At 43.0% G+C, this 27,857-nt stretch overlaps 1 long non-coding RNA gene across 1 annotated transcript; it reads left to right on the forward strand.

The window, feature by feature from the left end:
• On the forward strand, nt 1-27,857 carry LOC121006023. The gene is made up of 3 exons (XR_005780009.1): nt 1-12; nt 15,387-15,395; nt 27,768-27,857. It is a non-coding gene; the product is annotated as an uncharacterized LOC121006023 (long non-coding RNA).

Below are 27,857 nucleotides of genomic sequence, written 5' to 3' on the forward strand. Positions count from 1 at the left end.
AGCTCTGCCCCCGTATGCTGCCATTTTTTGATATTTATTAAATAGAATTGAACAAAGGTTTTTGTGAGAACGCCCCACTGACCTCCTGTCCTCTGTTACTATTTTATTGGCTTACTGGCTGAAGTGTTGATGCACTGTAGAAGATGCAGTGGGGCACAGGACAGTACAGTCGGGTGCAGTGGGGTACAGGACAGTACAGTCGGGTGCAGTGGGGTACAGTACCATACCTGCGGCTCCCCACCCCGTTGTACTGTAGGTCTGTGTGGTTCCACTCACCATTTTTTTTATTTTATTTAATGATTGACTGTTCAGGTGTAGAGTTGAGCGAACACCTAGATGTTCGGATTCAGGGGTATAATACATGCAGTGTGTACAGGTATATAGTATATTCCGTAGTGTACTGATATGTGAGGCACGGGGTATAATATATGCAGTGTATATAGTATATACAGTAGTGTAATACAGATGAGTCATCGCTACCGCTCCCTTATTTCGCAATTCGTTACTAACTAAACGCAATTTTATCTCCTCCAGTGTATCAATACACACCAGTGCCAGTAAATGGCGGTGTTGAGTTAAAGTACTAGATTAATCAGTAGTACCGTACTTTATGTGAATTTCTAGTAGTGTAACTGGATGTACAGATGCAATTTTATCTCCTCCAGTGTATCAATACACACCAGTGCCAGTAAATGGCGGTGTTGAGTTAAAGTACTAGATTAATCAGTAGTACCGTACTTTATGTAAATTTCTAGTAGTGTCCAAACTTTTTAAAAAAGTTCGGATTCGGGACCCGAACTTGATCCGAACTTGGACCCGAACCCGAACCCCATTGAAGTCAATGGGGACCCAAACTTAACTTTATTATTTTCCGTTATAACATGGTTATAACGGAAAATAATAGTATTAGCTTTTTCAGATCTGAGTTTTCACGATCGTGAAAACTCAGATCCGACAGTATATTCTAACACAGAGGCGTTCCCATGGTGATGGGGACGCTTCAAGTTAGAATATACTAAGAACTGTGTACATAACTGCCCCCTGCTGCCTGGCAGCACCTGATCTCTTACAGGGGGCTGTGATCCGCACAATTAACCCCTCAGGTGCCACACTGTTTTCACGATCTAACTCAAATCCGATGGTATATTCTAACATAGAGGCGTTCCCATGGTGATGGGGACGCTTCAAGTTAAAATATACCATCGGATTGGAGAAAACTCTGATCCGATGGTATATTAATATTACCCGAACACCGAACCCGAACTTTTACTGAAATGTTCGGGTTCGGGTACCGAACACCGTAAAGTTCGGTACGAACCTGAACTTTACAGTTCGGGTTCACTCAACCCTAGTGCCATCCCCTATAGCGCCCGGCTCCTGTACAGTGTCAGGATGACTACGGTCTGTATCAGGAGCCGGATAGCGATATTAATACACAGCACATGTACAGTACTGTACATACAGTAGACAATAAGATGCAGTGGGGCACAGGACAGTACAGTCGGGTGCAGTGGGGTACAGGACAGTACAGTCGGGTGCAGTGGGGTACAGTACCGTACCTGCGGCTCCCCACCCCGATGTACTGTAGGTCTGTGTGGTTCCGCTCACCCATTTTTTTATTTTTATTTAATAATTGATTGTTCAGGTGCCATCCCCTATAGCGCCCGGTCCTGTACAGTGTCGGGATGACTACGGGCTGTATCAGGAGCCAGATACATCTCTGTACATCCAGTTACACTACTAGAAATTCACATAAAGTACGGTACTACTGATTAATCTAGTACTTTAACTCAACACCGCCATTTACTGGCATTGGTGTGTATTGATACACTGGAGGAGATAAAATTGCGTTTAGTTAGTAACGAATTGCGAAATAAGGGAGCGGTAGCGATGATTCATCTGTATTACACTACTGTATATACTATATACACTGCATATATTATACTCCGTGCCTCACATATCAGTACACTACGGAATATACTATATACCTGTACACACTGCATGTATTATACCTTGTACCTCACATAACAGTACACTGCTGTATATACTATACATCTGTACACACTGCATCTATTATAGCTCTTTTGTGTGCCAGGGTTGTTTTGTAATCCCAATCCGGCCCTGATGGCATAAATTCGAAAATGCAGCAGCAAGAATAGTTCATGGAACAAAGGGAGAGGCCTGGAATGGGTAGTGGGAGGGGCTATAAAAGGGGAATGGGGGCCCAATTTAGATTCTTGCTATGGGACCCAGTGATTTCTATGTACACACCTGACTATACCATTCACAAACTGTAGGGCAGTTCTGTATTGACTAGATACACCTGCCTACACTGTAACAGCACCACCAAAGGCTCGTCTGGTGACAACAGTGGCTGATGCATAGTGCTCTCCTTGACATCTTTACCATCGTCGTCGGTCATCATTTCTGCTCAGCGAGAATCGACTTTCATCAGTGAACAGCACTGAGGCCCACTGGTCCCTCATCTAGTGTTGAGCGAGAATATTTGAAAAGCAATTTTTTTTTCGTGAATATCGGCACTTCGAGAATTTGCTAATATTTAGAATATAGTGCTATATATTCGTAATGACGAATATTCTGTTCTTTTTTGCTTGATTTTTTAACACCGTACATCCCTCCCTTCTTTTAGCTTGTGGGCCAATGAGAAGGCTTTGTTACAGCTTAACAACATCCCTAGCAACCAATAGAAAAGTTGCCTACCCCACGCCAGTATTTAGCGCGCATTACGCGAATAATGCATTGCCAATTTTCGCAATAAAGAATATAATCTCGAATTCGCAAATTCACAAATATATGACAAATATTCTACAAAATATTCGCGAAATATCGCAAATTTAAATATTGCCCCTGCCACTTCATCCAGAGTAGATGCTCCCTGGCCCATGTAAAACGATGATGCCTATGGTTGGGTACCCTTGCAAGTCATCTAGAACGCAAACCATAATGATGTAAACGGTTTTGAATGGTCTAAAATGCACCTGAAGTTGCGTGGCATTCATCAGCAGGAGGATCGGAGTATAAGATGATTCTTTAAAAAAAAGTTTAAGATATTGAACGACACTGTGACATGCATAGGCATGTGCAGGTGTACGGAATGTCACTAGCCTATCACTGTCCTCAATGTTAGACCACTGAAGACAGTGATTGGCTGCAGCAGTCTAGTGCCATATACAGACATGTCCCAGCTACAGTTTGTAAATAAGCAGCAGCAGGAGGATTGGAGTATAAGATGATTTTTATTTATTTTTTATGTTAAACTACTGCAGGACCTGTATCAGATTTGAATTATCTCAGACAACCCCTATAAGAACTCCAGACCGTGGTAAATTCCACCTAGCATTCCAAATTATAGGGGGCACTCTGGTTTGGGTTCATCAGAAGACGTCAGTTGAGGTGCCCTTGGTGGTGAAGGTTTTGAGGTGCAAGGCAGGGTCCGGGTTATCATGATGTCAACATGTTGCTGTGTAGTAGTTGTGCAGGAAGTAATGAGATGACGCACCAAAAATATGAAAACACACATATATAATATAACACGATCCTTTATTGTTAAAAAGACATACAAAATCTGACAATGCATAATTTAGCAGCAATGCAGGAAAGTGACATAGTGAAAAATGGTCCCGTCCCCCCTCATTGTTTCACTTTGCTTAGAGTGTGTCATACAACTTTCTTTGGCATCTCTAGTTTGGGATCCTTGGCACATGTTTATCAGCATGAGTATAGGCCTATGCAAGTATGTTTGTAGCATAATGGGTGTTCTTATGTGGTTAGCATTAATAAACATTGTTTGTGTCTTTTCCTACAGAGATTGCACACTCCATTGAGACTCATACAGTCATAGCCGTGAAGGTTGGCAGTTGGCACCCCTGAAATTTTTCAAGAAAATGAAGTATTTCTCACAGAAAAGTATTGCAGTAACACATGTTTTGCTATACACATGTTTATTCCCTTTGTGTGTATTGGAACAAAACCAAAAAAGGGAGGAAAAAAAGCTAATTGGACATAATGTCACATCAAACTCCAAAAATGGGCTGGACAAAATTATTGGCACCCTTAACTTAATATTTGGTTGCACACCCTTTGGAAAAAATAACTGAAGTCAGTCGCTTCTGACACCTCTCAACCGGAATTTTGGACCACTCTTCCTTAGCAAACTGCTCCAGGTCTCTCTTATTGGAAGGGCGCCTTTTCTCAACAGCAATTTTAAGATCTCTCCACAAGTGTTCAATGGGATTTAGATCTGGACTCATTTCTGGCCACTTCAGAACTCTCCAGCGCTTTGTTGCCATCCATTTCTGGGTGCTTTTTGACATATGTTTGGGGTCATTGTCCTGCTGGAAGATCCAAGATCTCGGACGCAAACCTAGCTTTCTGACACTGGGCTCTATAGTACGACCCAAAATGGTTGGTAATCCTCAGATTTCATGATGCCTTGCACACATTCAAGGCATTCAGTGCCAGAGGCAGCAAAACAACCCCAAAACATCAATGAACCTCCACCATATTTCACTGTATGTACTGTGTTCTTTTCTTTGTAGGCCTCATTCCGTTTTCGGTAAACAGCAGAATGATGTGCTTTATCAAAAAGCTCTATCTTGGTCTCATCTGTCCACAAGAAGTTTTCCCAGAAGGATTTTGGCTTACTCAAGTTCATTTTTGCAAAATGTAGGCTTGCTTTTTTAGGTCTCTCTGTCAGCAGTGGGGTCCTTCTGGGTCTCCTGCCATAGCGTTTCATTTAATTTAAAAGTCGACGGATAGTTTGCGCTGACACTGATGCTCCCTGACCATGCAGGACAGCGTGAATATCTTTCGAACTTGTTTGGGGCTGCATATCCACCATCCGGACTATCCTGAGTTGACACCTTTCATAAATTTTTCTCTTCCGTCCACGCCCAGGGAGATTAGCTACAGTGTCATGGGTTGCAAACTTCTTGATAATGTTGCGCACTGTGGACAATTTTGGTTCTCAAGTCCTCAGACAATTCTCTTCTCCTCTTTCTGTTGTCCATGCTTAGTGTGGCGCACACAGACACACAATGCAAAGACTAAGTGAACTTCTCTCCTTTTTATCTGCTTTCATGTGTGATTTTTATATTGCCCACACCTGTTACTTGCCCCAGGTGAGTTTAAAGGAGCATCACATGCTTGAAACAATCTTATTTATCCACAATTTTTAAAGGGTGCCAATATTTTTGTCCAGCCCATTTTTGGAGTTTGGTGTGACATTATGTCCAATTTGCTTTTTTTCCTCCCTTTTTTGGTTTTGTTCCAATACACACAAAGGGAATAAACATGTGTATAGCAAAACATGTGTTACTGCAATACTTTTCTGTGAGAAATACTTCATTTTCTTAAAATTTCAGGGGTGCCAAAATTTACGGCCATGACTGTATATGCTGACCTTCTTGTGGCTTCTGGGGGGGACCGTTTTTCACTATGTCACTTTCCTGCATTGCTGCTAAATTATGCATTATTAGAAACAGGCGTCGTTCCACTATAGAACAAAAAAAAAGAATGGCGCACCATAGGGTAATAACGTAAAGAAAGTAGATAAAATAGGTATCTCCACTGGGGAGGCTCACCTGATAGAGTTGTGCTAGTTTAGGCCCAACTCTAATGTAGACGTATATCAAAGTGCCATGAACTCCTCACAACGGATGGTGTGCAGCCCGGGATGGATACTTCTGTTCAGGGATGCCTGGAATCCCGCAGAAAGCCAGTAGTTCAGATAAAAGAAAAGGTATCCCACGGCGCAAAAACCACCCAGTAGTTGGAGTGATATGGGTTATTATTTATTTGAGCAAGTGGTACAACGCGTTTCGGGGTTTAACCCCTTCTTCAGGTACAATTGGCTTGCATACATACAGATAAAATTGCATACATTTAAATACAGTGTAAAAAACCCGCCAAAAACACACAAGGGGCGGGGTAGGGGCGGGTCAGTGGGCGGTACTGGATGAGCTCTCAGAGCTATGTGAACAAAGGGTTTAAAATACTTTGCTACTTATCAAACTTGGTTTTAATATATAGACAGTCTGTTTAGAAAGGATCGTCAAAACCGGAGAGGGGGAGGGGTCTGCCTTTATATAAAGTCCTGTCTAAAGCCGACAGTCCGAGAAGATATAAGTGAGGGACATGAACATGTGGAGTCACTATGGGTAGAGATACATGGAGCTAAAAACAACAATAAATTACTAATAGGAGTTTACTATAAACCACCTAATATACCAGAGTCCACAGAAAATCTACTACTAACCGAGATAGACGAGGCGGCAAATCATAATGAGGTGGTTATTATGGGGGACTTCAACTACCCAGATATAGACTGGGAAACTGAAACTTGTATATCTCATAAGGGAAACAGGTTCGTGGCTATAACCAAAGACAATTACCTCTCCCAACTGGTTCAGGACCCGACTAGAGGGACGGCCATACTGGACTTAGTATTAACCAATAGACCTGACAGAACAACAGACGTGCAGGTCGGGGGACACCTGGGAAATAGTGACCATAAAGTAATAACCTTCCAATTATCATTCAAAAGAGCGTTTCTACAGGGAGGAACAAAAATACCAAACTTCAAAAAAGCTAAATTTAGCCAACTAAGAGAGGCCATAGGCCAAACTAACTGGGACAAAGTCCTCACAAATACAGACACAAAATGGGATATCTTTAAAAACATCCTAAAAACTCATTGTCAGAGGTACATACCGTATGGTAATAAAAGGTTAAGGAACAAAAAGAAACCAATGTGGATAAATAGAACTGTAAAGAAAGCAATAAATGACAAAAAGAAAGCATATAAAACACTAAAACAGGAGGGTTGCACGGAAGCACTGAAAAACTATAAGGAAAAAAATAGAACATGTAAAAAACAAATAAAAGCGGCCAAACTAGAGACCGAGAGATTAATTGCCAAAGAGAGTAAAACCAACCCTAAAATGTTCTTCAATTATATAAATGTTAAAAAGTATAAAGCTGAAGGTGTTGGCCCTTTAAAGAGTAATGAGGGGGGAGTCGCAGAGAGCGACGAGGAGAAAGCAAAGCTGTTAAATATTTTTTTCTCCAATGTATTCACTGAGGAAAATAAATTGTCAGATGACATGCAGAATGCAAAAATAAATTCCCCATTAAAAGTGTCCTGTCTGACCCAGGAAGAAGTACATCAGCGGCTTAAAAAGATTAAAATAGACAAATTGCCAGGACCGGATGGCATACACCCCCGTATCCTAAAGGAATTAAGTAATGTCATAGCCAGACCCTTACTTCTGATATTTGCAGACTCTATACTGACAGGGAATGTCCCACAGGATTGGCACGTGGCATATGTGGTGCCAATATTCAAAAAGGGGCCAAAAACAGAGCCTGGAAACTATAGGCCGGTAAGTTTAACATCTGTTGTGGGTAAACTGTTTGAAGGTTTTCTGAGAGATGCTATATTAGAGCATCTCAACGGAAATAAGCAAATAACGCCATATCAGCATGGCTTCGTGAGGGATCGGTCATGTCAAACTAATTTAATCAGTTTCTATGAGGAGGTAAGTTCTAGACTTGACAGCGGCGAATCAATGGATGTCGTATATCTGGACTTCTCCAAAGCATTTGACACTGTACCGCATAAAAGGTTAGTATATAAAATGAGAATGCTCGGACTGGGAGAAAACATCTGTATGTGGGTAAGTAACTGGCTGAGTGATAGAAAACAGAGGGTGGTTATTAACGGTACACATTCAGATTGGGTCACTGTCACTAGTGGGGTACCTCAGGGGTCAGTATTGGGCCCTATTCTCTTCAATATATTTATTAATGATCTTGTAGAAGGCTTGCATAGTAAAGTATCAATTTTCGCAGATGACACTAAACTGTGTAAAGTAATTTACACTGAAGAGGACATTATACTACTACAGAGGGATCTGGATAGATTGGAGGCTTGGGCAGATAAGTGGCAGATGAGGTTTAACACTGAAAAATGCAAGTCACCCGTACATACTAAATGGTAAAACACTCGGTAACACTGACATGGAAAAGGATCTAGGAATTTTAATAAACAGCAAACTAAACAGCAAAAACCAGTGTCAGGCAGCTGCTGCCAAGGCCAACAAGATAATGGGTTGCATCAAAAGGGGCATAGATTCCCGTGATATGAACATAGTCCTACCACTTTACAAATCGCTAGTCAGACCACACATGGAGTACTGTGTACAGTTCTGGGCTCCTGTAAACAAGGCAGACATAGCAGAGCTAGAGAGGGTTCAGAGGAGGGCAACTAAAGTAATAACTGGAATGGGGCAACTACAGTACCCTGAAAGATTATCAAAATTAGGGTTATTCACTTTAGAAAAAAGACGACTGAGGGGAGATCTAATTAATATGTATAAATATATCAGGGGTCAGTACAGAGATCTATCCCATCAGCTATTTATCCCCAGGACTGTGACTGTGACGAGGGGACATCCTCTGCGTCTGGAGGAAAGAAGGTTTGTACACAAACATAGAAGAGGATTCTTTACGGTAAGAGCAGTGAGACTATGGAACTCTCTGCCTGAGGAGGTGGTGATGGTGAGTACAATAAAGGAATTCAAGAGGGGCCTGGATGTGTTTCTAGAGCGTAATAATATTACAGGCTATAGCTACTAGAGAGGGGTCGTTGATCCAGGGAGTTATTCTGATTGGAGTCGGGAAGAAATTTTTTATTCCCCTAAAGTGGAGAAAATTGGCTTCTACCTCACAGGATTTTTTGCCTTCCTCTGGATCAACTTGCAGGATAACAGGCCGAACTGGATGGACAAATGTCTTTTTTCGGCCTTATGTACTATGTTACTATGTTACTATGTTACTATGTTACTTGGTGTCCCTATTCAAAGGCAGATCGTTCCTAGTGTTGCGATTTCTACTTATGATACGGATGCAGAGGAAGTTATATAGGAAAGTTTGAGGTGGTGCAGGACCTGGTGATGTGATCAAATGACTGTTAACATGTGACCGCCGACGAGGTAGGATCGTGGGCGTTCTTGCAGGACCTGGTGATGTCATGCAATGCGATCACATGACTATACCATGTGACCGCCGTCTAGGGAAGATCGTGGGCGTGAGGGGGAGGCGGCCGCTGGAAGCGATGGGCGGTCGCATGCGGCAGTGGCCGGTCACATGCTTGGAGACGTCACACTCCATCTCTTGGCAACCAGACACTGCTGTTGCGTCAGAGAGGGGGAGTGTCTAATTGAACTGGCTGAAGAGCGGTACATATCTATACTGTACAGACTGGAAGCAATGGTTGGTTACATCTATAGCTCCCCGGAGTCTTAATACCAACTGTCTCTGCTGCAGATCTCTGAATAATACCACCTCTTTCATGGGCCGAAATGACGAATGTTTCAAAATCAAGGACCAACTAAACTGTGGATCATCCAACATCATTTATCTCATCACGTGTCCCTGTAATCTCCGTTATGTAGGGCGCACCATACAGACCTTGCGCAATCGACTTAACAAACACAGATCCAATGTGAAGAAATAATTCCTCCAGCATAGTATCTCCAGACATGCTACCGTCCACCACCAAGGCTCTTTTTTGGGATTCACGGTTACCCCGATCCAGCAAGTCCGTTCTAACGGATACAATAATATCCAGACATTGAGGAAACGCGAGATGTTCTGGATATACAAATTAAAGTGCCTCAATCCATATGGCCTGAATGAGGCCTTCGAAATCAATTTTTAAAATCCACTATTCCCCTTCTAACTCATGCAAACACCACAGTCCCAACCACCCCCCCTCCCCCTGATATGTCCCATCCTCCTTCTCACACCACCTGTGTACAATCATGTTCCGTCAAACCCCCCCCCCCCCCCCCCCAACACATCCCCGGTCCTTAGAGGTCCACTCAAGGATCCTCCTCCAGTCATTATAATTCTGTCATCCAATAAATTAGACACTATAGCGACGTAGTAATCACACTTATTTTTATTCTCTTATACCCTGCTCCTTCCGCCATCCCCAAGAAATGATTAGATATGTCATATACATCAAATATCATACACCCACCTTAGTTCAGTTCATTTCCAATTGGACATCCACCCTCTGACCCATTAATTATTTAACTCCCTAATATAGCCCAATATAAGTTCCATCATTTTCAAATGTCATTTTTAAATGCTATTTATCTATCTATTTATCTATTTATTTTAGTCCAAAATCAGGCTTTTTATAAAGGTCCCATTGCTTCCAGTCTGTACAGTATAGATATGTACCGCTCTTCAGCCAGTTCAATTAGACACTCCCCCTCTCTGACGCAACAGCAGCGTCTGGTTGCCAAGAGATGGAGTGTGACGTCTCCCAGCATGTGACCGGCCACTGCCGCTTGCGACCGCCAATCGCTTCCAGCGGCCGCCTCCCCCTCACGCCCACGATCTTCCCTAGACGGCGGTCACATGGTATAGTCATGTGATCGCATTGCATGACATCACCAGGTCCTGCAAGAACGCCCACGATCCTACCTCGTCGGCGGTCACATGTTAACAGTCATGTGATCACATCACCAGGTCTGCACCACCTCAAACTTTCCTATATAACTTCCTCTGCATCCGTATCATAAGTAGAAATCGCAACACTAGGAACGATCTGCCTTTGAATAGGGACACCAAGTCTATATATTAAAACCAAGTTTGATAAGTAGCAAAGTATTTTAAACCCTTTGTTCACATAGCTCTGAGAGCTCATCCAGTACCGCCCACTGACCTGCCCCTACCCCGCCCCTTGTGTGTTTTTGGCGGGTTTTTTACACTGTATTTAAATGTATGCAATTTTATCTGTATGTATGCAAGCCAATTGTACCTGAAGAAGGGGTTAAACCCCGAAACGCGTTGTACCATTTGCTCAAATAAATAATAACCCATATCACTCTAACTACTGGGTGGTTTTTGCGCCGTGGGATACCTTTTCTTTTATCTAAATTATGCATTATGTCAGATTTTGTGTTTTGTATGTCTTTTTAACAATAAAGGATCATGTTATATTATATGTGTATTCTCATATTTTTGGTGCGCTATTTGATATATAAACACATATTCAGCTATTTGTGTTTTGATAATATTGGATGAAGTAATGAGATGACTGGGTTAATTGTAACAGCTTCCCTATACTTTACTACAGCAGTCAATGGATATGTCACACAGGCACGGTGTACATCAAATGCAGCTTTCATAGTTGGTATATGCAATCCACAAAGCTGTGTATGGAGGGCTAGCCTTTTTCCCGTCTTGATCCAACAGTGAAATCTTTCCTTTCCCAGCCTATCAGGTGAACCATCATCTGGTTCCCCAGGGCATTGTTCACAATTAAGCGGTCATCAGTGTGGGATGTGGCCAAAGGACGTCCACTTCTATGCCTTTCTGTGACTCTTCCAGTCTCTGTATCTCTGTTACAACCTGCTGATGACACTCTGTGACACTCTCAGCTCAGTGGCCACTTCCATCTGAGAACATCCTGCTTGAAACCTCGCAATGGCGAGGTACTGTTGATCAATTGTTAGGTGTCTCATGATGTAAAAATGTGAACAGCATGATGAGGAGGACTGTTTAAAAACCAATTCTTTTTTTTTTTTTTTGTAAATTCTTTATTTTCAGAGTTTTTCAAAACAAACAATGACCATTTGGCCATATATAGTAGTATACAAAGTTGATATCACAGGTCATATACATTACATATATTAACTATTTGACGTATCTTTATAGATCCATAAGTAATATCATGCGGTATAGCAATGATCTCAGTCCCCTATATGACTCCTAGAGGTGTTAAGTAAAGACCTAATAATTGCTTAGCAAAGTATATCAAAGTATCAAGGGGGACCATGGTTGTCTGGACCATATGCCTTTTATACATAAAAAAGATAAGATAGAAAAAGATATTGAAAAAGAAAGAAAGGGGGAGAGAGGAGATAGAAGTTGAACCAGGACATTTATTGGGCGATTCATGGATCAAACACCTGTTGTGAATTTTGTCATTAAGCTCCTTGTTTGAGTACTTGCTGCACAACTTGCTGTCCTCTAACATTGAACAGTTGGATATGTGCATTCAAAGGTTTGCAGAAGGTCACATTAAGACCTGCGGACATGCATGAGTTACAACCATAATATGAATTGTAGTTTCCTTATTTGCTGGCAGAGAGCTATATACTATTTTGTGTTTGATAAATGCTGCAAATATACAAAATTCACATTGAATCCCAAAGAGGGAACATTCTTTTATTGATCTCTAGAAATGTAAGGTTACATTAGTTTTATACTAAAGTAGATGAGATACAAACAGAGGTAGGTAGTTCTGATTAATCATCAGAAAGCATCTGTTTCACTGTGAGACAGTGGCCCAACCACCAGAGATGCCATTGATCAGACATTTCATCAGTTAAAAGCTCTGCAGTGACAATTTGTCACTCCTAGTTTACTGTAGTGATAAAATTTGCGAGACGTATGAGAGTGTGAAAGGTGACAAAAGGGGTAATGGGAATATAGAAGTTTGAGTTTTTCCTTGATATAATACAACAACGCCTACACAAGGTTTCAGTGTTTGAGTCAGCTATATGATTAATAGTCTGAATGACCGATCCTCAGGATAGTTTGGACAAGAGCCATGGCCTCTTCTTAGGGTGTGATGTCATAACCATCGGTCGCATGATCTTTGTGCGGTCTAGTCCCATTCAAGTAAATGGGACTGAGCTGTAATACCAAGCACAGGAACTGTAGAATGTACGGCACTGTGCTTGATATATTATAAATAGGCCGCAGTGCTCATCCGACCTACCGTATCCTGAGGATCAATCATCAATATTTAAATCCCAGAAAACCCCATTAAGCTGTAGGTTTTATAAGTGAATCGGTTCCACTCAGTTTTATGCTTTGTGCTTCTGCTCAACTGAATTTACTTAAATGGGACTGAGCTGCAATACCAGACTTAACTCACAGTAGTAGGTGGCGCTGTTTCTGTTTATTTTTCTAATCTCAGATTACCCTTTTAAGTATTTGTGTAAATTTTTGTTCGATTATTTGAGCCTAGCATAAATGTAGGGTGGGTCCTGGCTCTGAACTGCAGCTTATAAGTTAGATATTCTGCTTTCTGAAAAGTAAAGTTATATTTTCATTTAAGTGAAATTAAATCAAAAACTTTGATGTGTCCCCAGGTTTGCTGCACATCTTTGCTCATTAAGCAGTAGAGCATTTTGATTGACTGCCTCAATTAAAATGATATTTAGAAACATTATTATGCATTACATGGAGTAATGTGAATAGCTCCTCAGAAAACTGGAACTGAGGGTTAAAAGTCAGTCTCATTCTCTACAGATATTACATATCAATTAGCTCAGCACTGAACTAAATGGTCGGGATTGAGATGTATTATGCATGTGTGATCTCCTCTTCTGAATTTTCTCAACCCATAACCCAAAATAAAACTTGATAGGAGTCACTTATACTGTTACATATAGGCCTCATGCACGTGACTGTATTTTTTTCCCATGTGCTCACTGCATTTTATGTGGATATCACACTGACCCACTTATTTCTGTGGGACCATCTATGTTTTTTGTGGATTTCTATGGCTATTCTGCACATTATAGAACATGTCTTGCGGACACCTATTGTGGGAGAGAATAGTACTTTCCATTGATACGAGTGACTTGACTGTACAAGGAAGGTATCCATATTTTGTGAATCTGTTTTTTTGCGGACCAAAGTACGGATGTGCTAAAGCCTTAGTGTATGGCCACATGGTCAAGTTTCTACATGCAGTTTTGAAAGCCAAAATCTGGTATGGATCGTAAAAGTGTAAAAATGATCATGGACACATGCAACTTTTCCTCTCTTTTTTTTATTTTTTTTATTCACTACAGAGGCATAGCTATAGGGGGTGCAGAGGTAGAAGTTGCTACCAGGCCAGGGGCCTGAGGGGCCCAAAGACCCTTGTGCTGCATAGGAAGACACCAGTATTATAGAAAGTGCATATTGGGAGGGCTCTGTTATAGATTTTGCACCGGGGACCAGAATCTTCAAGTTGCACCTCTAGCTGGATCGAAGGGGTGAGGTCAAGAATTTAGGGGTGGGCGGTGCTGTTTTTTCAAATTTTTCCTCAGGCAATAGAGAGTCCCCTGCCCCTTGCCACATAGCACTGAGGGAAGGGGGACCAAGCTGAATTTTTGCAATAATGAGCCTTTAGCTATGCACTAATTGACTCCTGGTTATGGCTGTCAAAACTGCATGCAGAAACCTGTGTGGCTGTACACATACAATTAGCAAAAACTTGCTGCTTCCTGTATAATTATGTCATGTCTGGATTCAGATGGACAGTCCTGGATTTTAGACACTGTCCTGCACTCCCAGGAGGGCTGGCCCAGCACTGACACAGTTAATACAATAGTGCATTTAGGAGCCATCAGCTCCTTGCTCCACCATTCACTGGCCTGTGATCTCTGATGCAGTGATGTACAGTAATCACATCTGCTGGGCAAGAAAAAGCACAAGCCGGGTCATAATATGCTCTATTTATTGAGGAAACTGGGCTAGGATGAATTACTTTTCATTTTATTAAAACTAAAGAGGCTTCAGGATTGTGAGGGTGCACTAAGGGGGCAACACAATTGTGAGGAGGCACTGAGGTAGCAGCACTATATTAAGGGGGGGTACTAAGGGAACTGCACTATTTTGAGGGGCACTAAAGGGGAAACACTATTGTAAGGAGAACTAAAGGGGCAACATGGAAGTGAGGGGAGCACTAAGGAGTCATTCTTACTGTGAGTGAGAATTTAGGGGCATAATTAATGTGAGTGGTGACTAAGGAGATATACTACTGTGTTGGATCTCTAAGAGGGCATAACTACTGTGAGGGGGTACTAAGGAGACATAACTACTGTGATGGGGCACTATCTGGGCATACCTACTGTGTGGGGAAACTAAGAGGGTAAAACTATTGTGTTGAAGGCACTAAGGGGGCCTCATTACTAATGCTAAGAAAGGTGAGGCATAATCTTGTAATTTCTGCACTGGCCCCACCAATGTGCCCTGCTCCAAAGTATGCAATAATACCCTTCATTACAAGGGCAGCCATACTATATATGCAGTCTGTATACTGTACAGATTTAATGTGGCCATACACATATTTACGTTGGTTGGGCCTGCCAATTTTGGCCAATGTCAATTTAGCAGATGCCAGCTGAAAATAATATTGAGTATATTGCATTTGATTGCTTTGTTCTCAAGGGAGGCAAGCTGCTGCCAGAGGTGTTTGTCAGTGGCCTACTTCCCGCTCCCTATGGAAACATTCACACCTAGCCAAACCAAGCATGCTTCTGTCTCGGTAGGGTGGGGAGGAATAGTTTTTGAAAGTAAAAACAAGAGTCGTTTTTAACCTTAGTTCGTTTTTCATAGGTTTGACAATTGCCTTGTCCTGGCTGTAGCAATATGACTGTAGCAGCTTTAGAGAAGGGTTGCTAACCTGACTTTTTTCTTTTCAGGACAACTTATTTAAAAATCATGGGCAACATTTTTATGGACAAATTGGAAAACCACGCTAAATGATAAAGATTATGAGTAACACAGGTCTTCCGCTCAATATACTGATATGACTACTACTGAAGTAGTCTTTAGTGTTAACCAGAAAATGATGATAATGATCTGCTCAAATACCACCAGCCTCAAAAAGAAATTACAGACACATCTATTTTTTTTTCACAGACGCTGAAAAAAGTGCCTTATTTGTACGGACTGTAAAGGAATTGGCAGCCATGGCCTGGATCTCACCACACTTCCCTTTTTCCCTGACAGATTAATGTCCCTTTATCTTCATGTTGGGCCTTCTAAAGTACCTAGAATGACCTAGCAAACAAAAGATTACTGATTCTGTTCTGTAGCCATATGAAGACACGTTCATGGTATTGCATGTCAGCCACTGGACAGAAGATTTCTTACAGGGTGCTATAACCACAATAGCATACATAGCTGTGAGGGAGGCATAGCCACATTTTGGACCATTACTGCACCCCAAACTACAGGATGACATTAGGGCTGAAACGATTACTCAATTGAATACAGTAATTCGACAAAAAAAAATCCTTGATGCAAATTTTTTGATAAAATACTCAATTACAAAAATAGTCGATACCTGCAGCCCTAGATGGCATAACCACCTGCAGTGTTAAAATGAAGGATGCAGACAACAATATCTTAGCCCTCCTCTCCGCTGACTTATAGCAGCTATGTGGCCTGCCTCTAGCATTGATGTACATGTTGAGCCCATTTGCTGCACAATATGAACGGATAAAATGTTATAGAAAGCTTAGGGTTTCCCATCTAGAAAACCCCATTTCAGGTAAAATCACAATTAGCTGATCACTGTATATAAGGCTACTTTCACACTAGCGTTCGGAGCGGATCCGTCTGATGTTTCATCAGACGGATCCGCTCCGATAATGCAGACGTTTGCATCCGTTCAGAACGGATCCGTCTGCATTATAACTTAGAAAATTTTCTAAGTCAGAAAGTAGCCTGAGCGGATCCGTTCAGACTTTACATTGAAAGTCAATGGGGGCGGATCCGCTTGAAGATTGAGCCATATTGTGTCATCTTCAAGCGGATCCGTCCCCATTGACTTCCATTATAAGTCTGGACGGATCCCCTTGCCTCCGCACGGCCAGGTGGACACCCGAACGCTGCAAGCAGCGTTCAGGTGTCCGCTCACTGAGCGGAGCGGAGGCTGAACGCCGGCAGACTAATGCATTCTGAGCGGATCCGCCTCCACTGAGAATGCATTAGAGCCGGACGGCTGCGTTCAGGGCCGCTTGTGAGCCCCTTCAAACGGAGCTCACGAGCGGACACCTGAACGCAGGTGTGAAAGTAGCCTTACCTGCTTTCTGAAATCAACGCAGGGCCTGAAATTTGGATGTAATTATCAACATCTTTCTTTATATTGGCAATACATGACGTAACGGATCCCTTTACAAAGTAAAACAATTTAAATTTAAGAAGAATGCATGGTCATTAGAGACAAGCAAATTTCCCAAAATATGTTTTTTGGTCCAATTTGGTGGAATCGGCAGTTAGATTTAATTGAGTCCCAATAAAGTTACTTGAAGGTGCCCCAGTTGCCCTGTAAAGTTGTGTATGAAACTCGGGTGTCCTAGAACGTATCCCTGTTAGGTAGAATGTGCTTTGTCTTCTGATCTTTAAAATGGTAGCCACAATTTAGATAAATTTCTGTTGGATTCACCACAATTCAAATTTTTGGTTAAATTTGTAATTAATTCAATTTGTGCAGAATTGATTTATTTATCTTTAATAGTCAACTTAGGCCATGTCCACACAGTTTTAAATACATGTGTATTTGCAGCCATTCTGTATCAGAATCCTAAGGGTCCATTCACACATTCGTGTGTGTTTTGCGGATCCACGGATCCGCGGATCCGCAAAACACGGACAGCTGCAATGTGCGTTCCGCATTTTGCGGACCGCACATTGACGGCACTAAGAGAATATGCCTTTTCTTGTCCGCTATTGCGGACAAGAATAGGACATGTTCTATTTTTTTCAGAATCGAAATTGCGGACCCGGAAGTGCGGGTCCGCAATTCCGGATATGTATGGGTCCGCAATTCCGTTCCGCAAAATGCGGAATGGAATTGCGGATGTGTGAATGGACCCTTAAGCTGCTCTCGGCTATCTCTGGAAATCCTATAGAAATTAATGGAGCCACTGCATGCATGCCCGACCAGCTGCTGCATTCATTCATGGGAGACGTGGATGTCCCAGCAGTAGGACCCCCACAAATCTTTATTTTTTTTCACTTATATAGCGCTGACATATTCCACAGCACTCTACAGACATTATCATTTGCTGTCACCAATGGAACTCACAATAAAAGTTCCCTATCAGCATGTCTTTGAAGTTTGGGAGGAAACCCACATAAACACAGGGAGAATATACAAACTTCAGGCAGATGATGTCCTTGGTCAGATTCTAAACCAGGACTCCACTGCTGCAAGCACGGGCGTAGCTAAAAGTTAATGGGCCCTGCTACAAGGATTCAGCTCGGGGCCCCCCTTCCCTCAGTGCTTTGTGGCCAGGAGCAGGGAAGCACATAGACTTCATGCTGCCTGAGGCAAAAATTGAAACGGCACTTTGACCTTACCCCTTCCCACCAGTCGAAGTGTAACTTGACTAGCATGTACTTCCTATAATACCAGTGTCTTCTTATGTGGCACAAGGGTTTTGGGCCCCCTCAGGTTCCTGGGCTTGGTAGCGACTGCTACCTCTGCACCCCTATAGCTACGTCCCTGGCTGCAAGGCACCAGTGCTAACCCTTAAGCCAGTGTGCTGCCCTGTGGAGATGGGATAACTTTATATAACTGGAATACCCCTTTAATTCTGCATCAGATCTGAATGTAGAAAAACAAAACATATCATACTGACAAAATGACGACTATGTAGATGATAGGTTGGACTAATTTAAGATTCCTAAAATGAAGAGACTTGATAGACATGGGCAGAGAACAGAACATGCTAGAATTTATACCTCCCTTAGTAATACATTATTCTTCTTCTTGTAAGTTCAGTTTTGGTACATGAACTTGGACCTCCCATACACAATTTGGCTTCAACATGTTCTTTCCTTTCAGAGATGTATCTGCAATTAACTGACATGCTACACCTTTCTTTGTAATAGTAATTTTTTGTATAAAGTTTTTAGGAAGACCACTAGAGGGCACCATTGACTTTGTTTTCCTCACAAAGCAATTCTGTTGAAAATTGTTACCTTGTTATTATTGGAGTAACTTTTATATCCATCTGTGAAATGTAGCATATATTGACTTCTTTACTAAAATTGTACTTGTTTGCAAGTTGTTTGTGTTTCTTTCTAACATTTTGTAGAGTATACTAGATGTTAATGTAACTTAAAATTATAGGGAAATATGTGAATCTATAGGTTATCATACTCTTCTATTCTTCGACTGTATTACAGTGCACACAGGAGCTTCCAATTAGAGTTGGCCTTGCGGTTCACGGCAAACTTTGCTCGTTCGCGATTCGCCGAACATATGGCGATGTTCTCATGCGCCATATTCTTTTGCATTCAGCCGAACTTTGACACATGACACATCCATCAGGTGGGACAGGACAGCGAATTGAGACGCTTCAGCACATGGACACACACCCACCCTATAACAGAACCCGATCTGGCAGCCATTTTACATTCTGTGTTTTGCCATTATAGGGAGAGGTTGCTGTGTGGAGCAGGGACAGACTGTTAGGGAGACCAAACACTAGCGAATATGGCCACAAAAGTCCTTTTAAGGACTGGTATAGGTGTGCTATACTGAGGGGTGTGATATAATATACTTTCTAACATAGAAAGTAAATTATAGTGCATTTGTATTGTGCAGCAGTTGTGTGTGGTTCTGCTGCGATAACGCAGCTATATAGAGGGACAAACGTTATTGGAATAACTAATTGCAATGGGTGTGATAAACCTGTTGCCCCCCAAAAAAACTGATTAAGGCCTGCGATAAACCTGCTTCCACAAAATACTGCTCTTCTCTAGGGACTTTGGTACAGGGCGATTTTGATAATGACAGGCAGAGGAAGAGTCAGGCCGTTCTGCAGGGGTGGTAGGGGTCGGGCAGGTGCACCAGGCCAGAGCCTAAGTGGGAAGTTGGAGAAGGTACGTGTGATTACGTCAAAGGATGCACCAGAGTTGGTTGAGTGGCTCACTCAGCCTTCCGCTTCTGCACCCTCCTTATCCTCTGTATCTACACCCTCCTCACTCTCTTCTGTGTGCACCCCCAAAGACACCACCACCACCACCATATCCCCTCCATTCGAGTCAGAGGAATTATTTTCCCATCTATTCCAAGACCTTACCGATGCGCAGCCATTCTTGGCATCGGATGAGGAAAAGGAGGTAGCAATGGCGGTAGCAGCGGTCTGACGACAGTACCCATATCAGCCCAAGGAGGGTGGTCTCCGCTGTTGCTGCCTACTCCGAGATCTCTAATGTCAGTGGTGGTTAAGGTGACGATGATGACGTGTAAATTGATGTCACATGGGTGCCCACAAGTAGGGAAGAGGAGGGCAGTTTGGAGGGAGAGACGGAGCAGCAGATAGGGAGGAGAAGGAGGAGAAACAGGCAGAACTCTCAGTGCACCGGAGGCAAAAAAGCAGACTGCAAATGTATCAGAAGCGAGCCATCCACCATGCACGGTCACATCTTGACTCTCCCATGGCTCCGCAATGTGGACTTTTTTTTAACATGTCAGCTGCTGACAATAGTGTTGCCATCTGCAGCCTGTGCTGTCAACGCATAAGTCGCGGTAAGCCCAACACTTACCTAGGGACGACCGCCTTAAGAAGGCACCTGGCCTCCCATCTCCAGAAGGGCATCCCAGAGCTATATGGCCACGTTCAGCGGCAAGTGAATATATCTCTGGCACACAGTGTCGGTGCCAAGATACATCTGACCACAGATACATGGTCTAGCAAACACGGGCAGGGAAGGTACATAACTTTTACTGCCCACTGGCTGAACCTTCTGACGGCCATCAAGCATGTAACCTGTGGCACCCATGTGGATTTGGTGTTACCTTCACGGATTGCATGCAGGCCTGCCTCTTTTCCTCCTCCTACTCCATCCTCTGTCTCCTCCTCAGCTGACTCCTTTTTTCACTGCTACGACCTCTTCCGCTGCATCCCCCAAGCTCCCCATAATCTATTTGACATGCCAGGTGAGACATTACCATGCTGTGCTGTGTCTGTTGTGCCTGGAAACCAAGAGCCACACCGGTCTTGCACTGCTTTCAGCTCTGCAGTCTTAGGCCGATCAGTGGCTAACCCCGCTCAATTTGACAGTTGGTAAAGTGGTGTGCGATAACGATGCCAATCTTCTGAGCGCACTGAAACTGGGCAAAATGACACACGTGCCGTGCATTGCACACGTCCTGAACTTAGTCGTGCAGCGTTTCGTTGCCAAATACCCCGGGGTCCTGGACGTCTTGCGGCAGGCCAGGAACATATCTGGCCATTTTAGAAGATCTTACATGGACATGGCTCGCCTTGCTGACGTTCAGCGGTGACACCACCTGCCCATCAGATGTCTGATTTGTGACAGTCCGACGTGCTAGAACAGCCCAACGTGCCATTAATGACTACTCATACAAACTCTGCGGCAGGACAGGTTCTGGGGAACTTGGTTTCTTTTTACCGCGCCAGTGGCTGTTCATGTGCGATGCATGTAAACCTCTGCGGCCATTTGGTCAGTCGCAGCCAGGGCGCCATCAGTGACATCGTACCTTACACCTTATTTCTGGAGCGTGCATTGCGTCGTGTCATTGATCAAGCTGTCGAGGAGCAGGAGCTGGAAGATGAGGAAGTCGCAATGCTGAATGAATTCCCAGGGGGGGGCTATTCCATCTGAGACAAGTCAGCAGGAGTGTGAAAAGGAGTCAGAGGAGGATGGTGGCTGGGGGGAGGAGGAGGAGCAAGAAGAGCAGGCTTTGAGGGGCACTTTAAACTTTTTGGGGATTCCTGGTGTTGTTCGTGGCTGGGGGGAGGAGTCTGAGGACAACATTCTCCTGGGTGCTAAGCAGAAGCCAGGGTGCTCCACCGCTTCCAATTTAGTGCAAATGGGGGCCTTCATGCTCCAGTGTTTGAAGAGGGACTCCCGTATAAAAAGCATAATGGGCAAGGACCAGTACTGGGTGGCAACGTACTTAGACCCCCGGTACAAACACAAAATGGCATGTTACCAGCATCACAGAGGGCTGGAAGATTGTAGCATTTCCAGGCCTTGCTGCAAGAGATGCTGCATTCTGCTGTTGCGGGTGCTTGCAGAGTAATTTCCACCCACAGCAAAACAGGTGCGGGTACCAATCCTACTGAGCCTGCAAGAAGAGGGCGGTTTGAAGATGTGTTGGTCACTTCGGATATGAGATAATTCTTGAAGCCAACCCATCGACAGCCGCCCTCCAGATCCAGCCTCAGGGAACGCCTAGACCAACAGGTGACTGACTACATCGGGTTAACGGCCGATGTGGAGGCTCTGAGAAGCGAGGAACCCCTGGACTACTGGGTGTGCAGGCTTGACCTGTGGCCAGAGCCAGAACAATTTGCCATGGAACTCTTGGCTTGCCCCTCGTCGAGTGTCCTGTCCGAAAGGACATTCAGCGCAGCGGGGGGGGGGGGGGGGGGGGGGATCGTGACCGATAAACACACTCGCCAAGCTTACGGACTACATCACATTTCTAAAAATGAATGAGACATGGATCTCGTAGGAATTCAACACCTGTGAGGACCACGTGTAATTGAATTTCCTCATGCCAGCCCATACATATCCGCCACCACCCAGAACAAAGAATGGTCCTTGTCTTATGTATATACAGCGGCATAAAATACCTTTTCTGTTAGGTGAATGCCTAATTTTTGGGGCCTGTACTCCTGTGGCCTAAAATTTAAAATTTCTAGGCTCCAGGAGGGCACATTTTTGAGAGTTTCCCTTTAAGATGCATAAAAATGGCCCCTGATTAAAATATATTTTTTTGTCATTGATCCCCCTCTGGTATGTCACTGTCCATGTTGTGGGACTATTTGTGCACTTCTAGTAAGTATTTTGTGGCTGCAAATATGACCTGAAGGTTTTTCAGGTTTCCCTGCCTTTAAAGTGAATGAGGCCCGCCGCGAATGTGCGGTTCGTGAAACGTTCCGGCCGATGTTCGTCCATCACTACTTCCAATCAGTTTTCTGCTGTCCCTAAGTGGCATATAAATTTGTAAATATGGTATCTCTGTCTCTTCTACTGATTTACTTGTAGTAAGTGTTGACTGGTTCCAATTGAATTCAACCTGAATTTCCAAAAAAAAAAGTGTTAAAACTGAATCAGAATTTTAGAAATGTATCAAGAGTCTAAAGAGTCATAGGAAACCCCATAATGTTATCCACAACTTGTCAGGGCAATTGGGGCACTTTCATTTGGATCAAACTTATTCTGACCTTAATTGGTCCACTGATTCAGCCAAATCGAATCCGAATCAAATTTCAGGAAATTTGCTCATCAGTCACTAGTAAGTCTGAATCTTTACTGTAGCATTTAAATCAAATCATGAACCATAATGAACAGTGCTAACAGGCGCGTTTAAAGAATTAACGGCAAAGTATATAATAGACATAGTACACGTTTAGATATAAATAGTACTATACATTTTATTTATTAGTATCTGAAATGTACAGGGATCCCTAGAAGTAAAATAAAAAATAACTCATTGAAGAGGCCATGTCCAGACTGATTTTTATAAGCCTCCCAAGACCTGGCCTGGAACGTGGGGAGTAGCTACCCACCCAGCACTTTGGCTACTCCCAGTAAGAGCCGTCCTGGATCAGTTTTACAGCCATACTAACCAGCTGTAGTGTCAGACTGCAATAATGACATTTCAGGAAAAAAACTAAAAACGCCTCTTACCTCACTGAGTCCAGGAACCTTGGTGACACATACCGCCCATCAATGACAACTACTTGTTCCTTCCTACAATATATATAGTAAGAAGGTACAAGGAATCATCGTGGATGATAGGTACGTGTCACAGAGGTTCCTGGCCGGTTTTTATGTGTCAGCAGCAGTTGTTGTTTGACACCTTCATACTAAGCATGGCTGTAATAGCTGATCCGGGACGGCTCTTACTTGGAGTCGTCAAAGTGCTGGGTGAGTGACTACTCCCCACTTTCCAGGTCGGGTTTTGCCAGGTATAAAAGACAGCCAGAACTGCCAGGTGGGGAGGATTACCTCCGTATGACAGTGGAGCTTAGGAGATCTGTGTGCTGGGATCTGAGGCCTGTGCTGGGCTGGAGAGCAGATGCAGCGTCCCACTACATGTGTGTGGGCACTGCTTAAAAGCACTTTTGACCCTAAAAATTGTATTATGCTGTATTATGTGACTTTGTACTAATTTATCTGCAAAATCCCTGTTACCAGGCAGATTAGGTGTAATTTATACATCCCACCACTAGATGGGGATAAAACTTAGGTTCTATATATACCTAGTTCAGGCCTAGTGAGACAGTTTTAGAGCAGATCTGAGTAGATCAGATTAGATTAGTGGGAGAGAATGCAGAGTGAAGACTCCACACCACAGATTAGTGAGTGGACCCAACTTCGCTATGAGGTAGTACCAAGGTGTGAGGGGCAGAAGAGCATTTTCATTCTGTGGCCGGACTATACCCTTGCATCCCTGATCAGTAGGAGAGAGTTTGCCTCCCTGGAATAGAAACAAGCTTCCTAAAGATTCATCGGTGATAATAGCCATTATTTAGGGCCACAGACACCTTTGCGCATGGTGGAGGACTTATAGCTTCTGGCAGCCACACCATACTTCTGGGAAACAGAGTAGCTACCTGTCCCAATATTCAGCTTGGAGGGAAAGGACAAGGTATAGGACTGAGCACATCAACAGGAATAAGGTACTCCCTAACTACAGCTCAAATCAAGCCTAAGAAAGCCTAGGAACAGTGGATCTGCAGATTAACTCTAATATCAACAAGAGACTGTATTTTGTACTGCTGCAACCAAAGTCAATATCAGTAAAAGTTGTGAGTTGCACCTTACCACTGTCTACCTCATTATTACCACTATTGGTTGTACCACCATTAACGGTACTGGCGTCACGACAAATACCATCAAGGGACTCAGCTGCAACAAGCACCCTAAGCACTCTTAACATAAAGGGCACCTCAACCACCATCTTGGCTGATGCTCCCTACCACAGTGCGTGCCCCGGAGGATTTTGTGCTGTCCACCTCAACACTGTGCTGCCAGCCCAGGGAGGCTTTCTGCTAACCGTGAGTAAACTGATGAACTGTGTTTTATTACTTGACCCCTCATCGGTCCACGTGCACCTCGCGTGTTGTCCCTGCGCTACTGGCTGGCTGCACAGAGAACCGTGTGTCAGGGGAACAGGCTGCCTAAAACCTGTATTTGAACTTTCTGAAGCAGAACTGCCACCAAGGTGACTTCTGTTTTATTAACTTGCCATTGGGTGTGAAGTAACACCAACACTGCAAAAGGGAAGTTTTGTTTTTGGCATCATGTGTGAATAAACACTGAAGTTTGAATTACGAACTTGTATTTTGCCTCTGTACTGCGCCTGCTTATCCTAACTACCAGAGCGAATCCCCACAATATATATATAAAGAATAGACGGTAGCATTTGTAGATAACCCACACTCATAATGTTAGTAGACTAGGAAATAGTAAGCTGATGGTTAATAAAAGAAAATATTGCTGCAGTGGAGATGGATTAGCACAGTCTCCACTATAAAATATTCTCTGTTTCCATACATACATGCATTTGGACAACCAGATTCACTATGTATTTAGACCTTTACCACATACTTACCAACTTACCATAAGTAATTTTAGATACTGTGACATTACTTTTGTTAAAGGTGTTCTCTGGGCTTTTACTATTCATGACCTCAATATCATCAATATCAGATCAGAGGGGTTTGGAGACCCGGCACCCCTGCCGATCAGCTGTATGATCAGTGTGTGCAGTGCCATCTCCCTTCTCTCTTCCTGCTCACCATAGATATAGCAGCAGTGAGCAGGAAGAGAGTAGGGAGACAGCATGCGCACACTGCACGCGCCTTCCCTTCATACATCTGATCAGACCCCCGCCGATCTGATATAGATAAATTATCCTGAGGATAGGTCATCAATATTAAAATCCCAGAGAACACCTTTAACTTTAATCTCTTCCATCTGTTTTAGGCTTCATGCACACGACCGTAGTGATGGTCCGCATCCGAGCTGCCGTTTTTGCGGCTCGGATGCGGACCCATTCACTTCAATAGGGCTGCAAAAGATGCGGACAGCACTCAGTGTGCTGTCCGCATACGTTGCTCCGTTCCAAGGCCCAGCAAAAAAAATATAGCATGTCCTATTTTTGTCCGTCTTGCGGACAAGAATAGTCATGTCTACAATGGGCCGCCCGTTCCGGTCCGCGGAAGGCACACCGGCGGCTTCTGTTTTTTGGGGATAAACGGTTTGCGGACAGCAAAAAACGGCACGGTCGTGTGCATGAGGCCTTAGAGGTATGAAGCAACTGAATTTTAAAAAGTCAAGGTTAGCGAGTACATTATGCTTGAATTTACACACTCCAAACTCCCTGTCCCTATAGTGTGCATCTTTCTGTATATGTAAGGTCTTCTAGATCATTATATTGCAGCTCCTGTTCTCAGGGACATCTGGACAGTTTAGTGCTATTTTTATTCAGTCTGCTCAGTTTTAGGCTGTACTTGGGTTAATATCCTGAACAAAATATGTTAAAATATAGGCTGTAAAAAATCTGTAGAACTAAAATTAGGACATATACTAGAGACCGGTGAATTAATTCTACACAAATCAATTTCATTATTATTTCCCCAAAAGGTTTTAATTTCAGCAAAACTGAAACTTTTGTGATTCTTCCCACTCAATATGCCCAAAATGGTGGACACAATTCTCCAGGCTCAGAAGACATCTGCCACCAAAAAGAGATCATTTTTAGAGACTGTTTTAATTAAGAAAGAAATCCGTCAGTGCGTTGTGTTTTTACACAGGCTATTTGATATCACGACTACAATGTGTTTACCCACAGTCATAAATGTCACTGTCACCTTCTTATAATTAATGCTGTCTTGATGTAAAGAGCTTGAAAAAGATTGAGAATCTGCGTAGTCTTTATTTCAATTCCGGTTAAAAGTACATAGGTAAGACTTCACCACCCTCCACCACATATGTATGTGGACAGAGGAACAATTAACCCCGGGTCGCACACCTCAAAATCTACTTGCCACCACCAACATGATATTTAACATCTCAAGTTCGGTGCATATATTTAATACCATTTTCTGCTAACTAGCTTGCTCATATACACAAAGCTACTCTGCAGACAAGTGAAATTAAAAACACAATATAAAAATACAAAGGCGTATCTTTTTTTTTTTATCTTTTTTTATTATTATAATACAAAATTTATATCCATATTACATATAAAGTCCATAAGTCCGTCAATTCTAATCTATGGACATAATTAACAATAATTACATAGAAGTGTCCGTAATTGTGAGAACATTTAAAAATCAAGTGGAGGTCTCCTACTGAGGAGGATGGCAGGGTTCACCCTTCAAAAACAAAAAAAACAAAAACAAAGGAGGAAGGGTCCTAATTAATTAACCGTATCCCAATCTTTCCATAAATTATTCCACTTTAAGTAGGATCCTCTTTGTTTGTACAGGATCTTCTCATAACTTTTCACTTTCTCAACCAAGCCCAGCCAGTTATTGCAATCTGGGGCGGAAGAGCAAAACCAAGATCTAGAAATAAGGAGCCTAGCCAAGAACATCACCTTAATCAACAGATGGCATTTTATAGGCTGATAATTAACCTCAGATAAATCTCCCAGGACCCATATCCTGGGGGACAAAGGGACAACAATTTTAAGTTTATGCGCCAGGTTCTTTTGGACCAAGCTCCAATACCTACTCACCATTGGGCAATCCCAGAACAGATGTAAGTGATCTGCCTCGGAATCACCACAACGTGGACAGTCAGAGGAGGCCCTGAGTCCTCTTCTATATAACCATATGGGTGTCACGTAAATTTTGTACAAAATATTAAATTGTACAACGGTGTGGTTAAAATTATGTGAAACCAACTTTAAGTTTTCCCCTATGTTCTCTCAGTTTGGAGGGCCCACCTCTGAAAGAAGAGAAGACCAGGCTCTCTGTCCTGGAGAGAGAACATCCAAAAAGAAATTATCCATTAAGTGTCTA

Source organism: Bufo bufo, chromosome 6 (genome assembly GCF_905171765.1).
Source record: "Bufo bufo chromosome 6, aBufBuf1.1, whole genome shotgun sequence".
Taxonomy (NCBI): domain Eukaryota; kingdom Metazoa; phylum Chordata; class Amphibia; order Anura; family Bufonidae; genus Bufo; species Bufo bufo.